The sequence below is a fragment of the Etheostoma spectabile genome, chromosome 2, assembly GCF_008692095.1.
Source record: "Etheostoma spectabile isolate EspeVRDwgs_2016 chromosome 2, UIUC_Espe_1.0, whole genome shotgun sequence".
Classification (NCBI taxonomy): domain Eukaryota; kingdom Metazoa; phylum Chordata; class Actinopteri; order Perciformes; family Percidae; genus Etheostoma; species Etheostoma spectabile.
In genome coordinates, this window is record NC_045734.1 from 22,902,009 (window position 1) to 22,908,625 (window position 6,617).

At 44.3% G+C, this 6,617-nt stretch overlaps 1 protein-coding gene across 2 annotated transcripts in view; it reads right to left on the reverse strand.

Moving 5' to 3' along the window:
• cenpk (centromere protein K) overlaps positions 1–6,617 on the reverse strand; it is a 10,901-nt gene that overhangs the window by 2,793 nt on the left and 1,491 nt on the right. The window lies entirely within an intron of this gene.

The window sequence follows — 6,617 nt, forward strand, 5'->3', positions numbered from 1 at the left end:
CGGATTCCGTCCTGGCCGTGGAACAACGAATCAGATCTTCACTCTCGCAAGGATCCTGGAGGGGGCCTGGGAGTAGGCCCAACCAGTCTACATGTGTTTTGTGGATCTGGAGAAGGCGTATGACCGGGTCCCCGGGAGAAATTGTGGGAGGTGCTGCGGGAGAGGGTGAGGGGTCCCTTTCAGGGCCATCCAATCTCTGTATGACCAAAGCGAGAGCTGTGTCCGGGTTCTCGGCAGTGTAGTCGGACTCGGTCAGTGGAGGTGGCCTCCGCAGGGCTGCGCTTTGTCACCAATCCTGTTTGTAATAGTATATGGACAGGATATCGGAGTAGTCGGGCGGGGGAGGGGTTGCAGTTCAGTGGGCTCGGGATCTCATCGCTGCTTTTTGCAGATGATGTGGTCCTGATGGCATCATCGGTCTGTGACCTTCAGCACTCACTGCATCGGTTCGCAGCGAGTGTGAAGCGGCTGGGATGAGGATCAGCACCTCTAAATCTGAGGCATGGTTTTCAGCAGGAAACCGATGGAGTGCTTTCTCCGGGTAGGGATTGAGTCCTTACTCAAGTGAAGGAGTTTAAGTACCTTGGGGTCTTGTTCGCGAGGAGGGGACCATGGAGCTGAGATTGGTCGGAGAATCGGAGCAGCGGTGCGGTATTACATTCGTTTATCGCACCGTTGTGACGAAAAGAGAGCTGAGCCAGAAGGCAAAGCTCTCGATCTACCGGGCAATTTTCGTTCCTACCCTCACCTATGGTCATGAAGGCTGGGTCAAGACCGAAAGAACGAGATCCAGGGTACAAGCGGCTGAAATGGGTGTCCTCAGGAGGGTGGCTGGCGTCTCCCTTAGAGATAGGGTGAGAAGCTCAGTCATCCGGTCATACTAGCCGACAACGGTAGGCCACCTGACGGTGTTTGATGCCCCGGGGACTGACTGCAGGATCAGGTTGTAAGGCAAGGCAACTTTATACTATAGCACATTTCACAACAACAAGGCAACTCAAAGGACTTTATAGAAACATTAAAATGCAATTAAAAACGATCATGATGAAATAAAACAGGCTAAAATACAATAATATCAAATACAAGAATAAATACAGTAAGTAAGAAATTTATAAATTATTTAATTTAATTAATTTAATTTAATAGTAGTAGGGATGGGTTTGAGAGAGAAATGGGGGGTTTTATTTTTTATTTTTGTTTAATTTCTGTCAAGGATAAATATTCTAAATATAGCATATGTTCTAAGTAAAATAGGTTTGGAGTTATTTTTACAACTCAAATCATTTTTGAGATGTATGGTGAAAATACAGAAAAATATTGTTGGGTACCAGGAACCAAATTTCAGGTATCAAGACTAGTATTGGTTCAGATCAATTTTCTATCCATGTCTCGCAAGCCACCACGTTTATTGAAGTGTACGCTAGTTATGAGTGCACCCTTTATAATTTAAAATGCAATAATGTTCACAAATCTGAGGCATTAAAACGGAAAGGCTGGCTTACAATAGAGCACAATATGCCCGGTAAATGGATGCTGAAATCAATCACCTCATGTCCCATAAACAAATGTATTATTTGCAATTGTCTCACCAACATAGTGAATTGTGTCCAGGTGAAACATCATCTTCTGTATCTGAACCAAAGAACACAAGAACAAAACTTTACCTGGATTTGTTCTGAGGTCCATTGTTCCAGGTTGACTGATTTGACCCTGTATTGTGAACTCCAGATTCCTGTGGATGCCAGCACACCGGATGCAGATAAAACTCCCAGATTCCAGGATGCCCATCTTGGACCTGACAAGCAAGCAAAACAAAACACAAGGTGGGGATTTAATATGAACACCGCACGATCTTGTAGTACTTTAAGTGCCAAAAGCAAGCCCTGCATTCTTTACCACTGACATAACATGAACACAAGAGTAAAGTTCCGTTTGAAGCGTTGAAGTTAAACGCTTGCGAAACCTCACAGTCGGGCTGAAGGCGGCGTTAGGGAGATGCACTATGGGAGCTGTAGCTTGCTAGTTAGCCACTTGTTTAGCTTAAGATATGTCAGCTGACTAGCCTGAGAGAGCTACACCATGGCGAGTTAGCTAGCTAAGCTAAACAAAGCATATGCTACATAATTAATTAGTTTTAGCAGCGAATTCTGAGTAAAAATGCTAATTAAATTCCTCGATAGTGTAAATGTCGCACCTTTCGCCTCGCAGTCGGCGCAGTACTTGTTGTCTTCCTCTCCAGCATTTTGGACGATGGCCTGGTGCTGCTCATTGAGTTTTTGAGCCCTCTCTCTCTCCGGACGGGTTGCCATACTCACGGCTTTAGTCGGATTTCCTTAAGGAAAAAAAAATCTACTTTAATCAGTCGTGAATCAAAATAAGTTTTCTGGTAAAGACCAATAAGAGCTATAAACCTCCGAGTGAGATATGAAACACCCGGAACCGGAATCCCCTCTCGCCCACAGAATTCTAAAGCTACGCGACGGTTGCACCGGATTGGACGACCGTTCTGACGTCATTGACGCACAAAAATTATGAAGAATGTTTAGTTTCACATTTCTATTTAAAAACTACCGTTATCTCTACAATGTTACCAGCCACCATTACTATTTTGACTGTAAAGATGCCTACTGGTTGTCACGTCAACATGAGAAGATAATCAATGAACGTTGATTATATTTAAAAAGAAAGAAAGTTTTAACACCACATCTGTAGTTTGCAAATTTATTACAAAGGAAAATATATACAGAGACACACATTCACACATTTGCATACACCACTGGGGTATTTGAAGGCTCAGAAAGTCAATTAAAGCATTTGAACTTCACATGAAACTGAATTCAAAGACCTAAAAACCATCATCATGAAAACAGCTGGAATGGATGAAAGGAAATATGTAATTAAAACTTTCAATCCTATTGAGTATTAAAAGATTACATGGAATTGACGTGCTTTGTTAGAAAATGGTCAAAATGTATTTCTAATACATTTAAATCCTTTCAAAACATAAATGTAGGTGTTCTCAGACATTTTATAAAGGACCCATGGTTACTCTCTACATACAGATAGCTTTAAAAAATACTTGTGTGAAGCCTAACTGGACCAACCACCTAATTTTATATCACTTACAAAATATACATAATGATAGCACTATACAAACAGACTCAAATTAGAAAGCTTTAGAAAGTGGTGCTTGAGGTGCCTAATGCACCACTGCCTTAAAAAGGTTTCCAGGCGATCTTGAAGTTATCTCATGGTGCCTCACTGCACCATAGCGAAGCAGCATCTCTACGTACGGGGGCCAAATGTGTTGTCTATCGTCACGTAGGGGTCGTGTGGTGTCTTCAGGACCTTGTTCATGAGCAGCTGTGGGGTTCGCAGACAGAGGGAACAGGGGTTAGGGGCAGAATGATGGGTTAAGTAATGGTGTAAGGTGATACAACTTGTAAAGTCAGAGTCTTTCTTACTTTACAAGTTTAACAATTTTGAGTTTGTATGCTTGTTTTTTTGCAAGGTGGAGGCTGGGGTGTGTGCCTTGACCAACTGCCACTTTGCTGTTTGAAGCCATGTTTCTCTCACTCATGGTGGGCCAAATTCTCTGGGCAGCAAAGCAAGAAAAGGGAGTAAACTTGCTCCTTATGACCTCATAAGGAGATTCCAGATCGGCCCGTCCAAGCTTTCATTTTCCAAGGCAGAGCAGATACCCAGGGCTCGGTTTACACCTGTCGCCATTTCTATCCACTGGGGGATCAGAAAGAAGGCTGGGAACTCATATTAATGTTAAAAAACCTCATAAGTGACTTTTCATGCCATGGGACCTTCAAAAGAAAGGGGAAAAACTGATATGTAGTGCATCAAACCCACCACCCAAGAATTTCATTAAGTGATATCAAGTCTCCATCTACCTCCTGGCAATGTCCTGAAAATGAAAATAACAAAGAAGGTTAGCCGCACTGGAGTGGTACCAGAAGAAGTTTTGCGTGTAAACAAGCTGCAAAATGAAATCATCAAACACAGAACGGGCCCCTGCACCTTCTTCTTCTTGTTGTACTGGGTTCGTTCTGATGAGGGCAAGGGATGTTGCTCTCTAGAATGTCCCCCAGACACTCCATCAAGCTTTCCTGGTAGACCTTCATTTTTCTGGATTTTCACCTTGGTGTCATCATACCCTGTGGAATAAATACCACAGCAGTCATTCACATTGGTTTTGCAGAACTGCGTATTATCCTCTGCCATGTTCTGTTACTCTTCGCATGCTTTGCTGCCCTCTAGTGGAGATCCACCTCAAAACCCAAACTCCTGGTTTAGTGCAACTTTGCCATGAAACTCACCTGTGCTCTGGTAATTTCCCCTTCTCCATTGAAGGCATCGACATGGTCCTTGGCAGCGATGATTGCCTGTTTCTTCTCCTCCAACCACTTCAGCTCACAGAAATACAAATAAAACTTTCAGAACAATACATAAGCAAAACAAATGAAAAAAGGTATCTTCTATTCATTTCTGAAAAGCCTTTTTTATGCTCTGTGGAAAGCATAAGTGTGCACTATAACTAAAAGGTTACACACAGTTCTTTAGTTTCTCTCATTTTGTCTCTCTTGCTTCGTGGCATGAAACCACCATCTCAAGTTCAGAGCACAGCTTAGCACTCTGGAAAACAAAGTGAAATGGATTGCATAAATGAAGCAATGCATATAATAAGAATTTCAATAAGACACATTCTGAAGTTGCATTTGACACACAGACTACCTCCTCTGTTCCAGCTTTAAGTAAAACTTCTGAATTTGATGCCAGCACTGGATGGACCAAAATAAATATATCAGCACTAAGTGTGTTTCTAAAACGCAAATTTTGCAATATCAAACATTGATACAGCAGATATAACCATTTCCATTTGATTTGAAGGACTGGCATCACAATTTGATAAGTCACAAATTCTGAAATGAAATCTTGATTTAAACAGTAATCGTCGCACCAGTTTCACACATTAACACTATAAAACTGTTATACTAATTTGTGGTATTCATACTTCGATCTTTTAATACATTATGTTCCAGTTTCTATCACAGTGTGAGTAGAAGACTTACATTTTGGCTCCACCGTCAGCCACTGCTTAGTTCAGCTTCTGTTGCCATGAGTCGATTCACTCTTTTGGCAAAGAAAAGTCACACACGTATATATATTATTGAGTAACTAAACAAATTAGCTCACATATTTTGTAAAATGTGACCAAAAAAATGCTTTTGTGTTAGCTGATTGTAAAGCTCTTGTTGTCCAAGAAACCAGCCCCCACTGCCAAAAAAGCGTGTGCCTATAGGATGCATTTGACTGAAAAGCATTGAGTGTCATGCAAGAACACTAGATAAACAACCTTGAATCTACATTAGTTTACATTTATAAGCCCCCTGGTAAAGTCTACTCCAAGGTGCTGGAAAGTCTACTCCAAGGTGCTGAAAAGGAGTTGGCCAATAGTCGAACCTCGGATTGAAGAGGAACAATGCGGATTCCGTCCTGGCCGTGGAACAACGAATCAGATCTTCACTCTCGCAAGATCCTGGAGGGGGCCTGGGAGTAGGCCCAACCAGTCTACATGTGTTTTGTGTGGATCTGGAGAAGGCGTATGACCGGTCCCCGGGAGAAATTGTGGGAGGTGCTGCGGGAATGGGGTGAGGGGTCCCTCTCAGGGCCACAATCTCTGTATACCAAAGCGAGAGCTGTGTCCGGGTTCTCGGCAGTAAGTCGGACTCGTTCCAGGGGAGGTTGGCCTCCGCCAGGGCTGCGCTTTGTCACCAATCCTGTTTGTAATATGTATATGGACAGGATATCAGGCGTAGTCGGGGCGGGGAGGGGTTGCAGTTCAGTGGGCTCGGGATCTCATCGCTGCTTTTTGCAGATATGTGGTCCTAGTGGCATCATCGGTCTGTGACCTTCAGCACTCACTGCATCGGTTCGCAGCGAGTGTGAAGCGGCTGGGATGAGGATCAGCACCTCTAAATCTGAGGCCATGGTTTTCAGCAGGAAACCGATGGAGTGCTTTCTCCGGTAGGGATTGAGTCCTTACCTCAAGTGAAGGAGTTTAAGTACCTTGGGGTCTTGTTCGCGTGAGGGGACCATGGAGCGTGAGATTGGTCGGAGAATCGGAGCAGCCGTGCGGTATTACATTCTTTTTATCGCACCGTTGTGACGAAAAGAGAGCTGAGCCAAAGCAAAGCTCTCGATCTACCGGGCAATTTTCGTTCCTACCCTCACCTATGGTCATGAAGGCTGGGTCAAGACCAAAGAACGAGATCCAGGGTACAAGCGCTGAAATGGGTGTCCTCAGGAGGTGGCTGGCTTCTCCCTTAAGAGATAGGTGAGAAGCTCAGTCATCCGAGAGGAGCTCGGAGTAAGCCGCTGCTCCTTCGCCGAAAGGAGCCAGTTGAGGTGGTTCGGCATCTGGTAAGGATGCCTCCAGGGCGCCTCCCTAGGTAGGTGTTCCAGGCACGTCCAGCTGGGCGAGGCCTCGGGAAGACCCAGGACTAGGGGAGAGATTTATCTCCAACCTGGCCTGGGAACGCCTGGGATCCCCCAGTCGGAGCTGGTTGATGTGGCTCAGGAAAGAAGTTGGGGTCCCCTACTGTAGC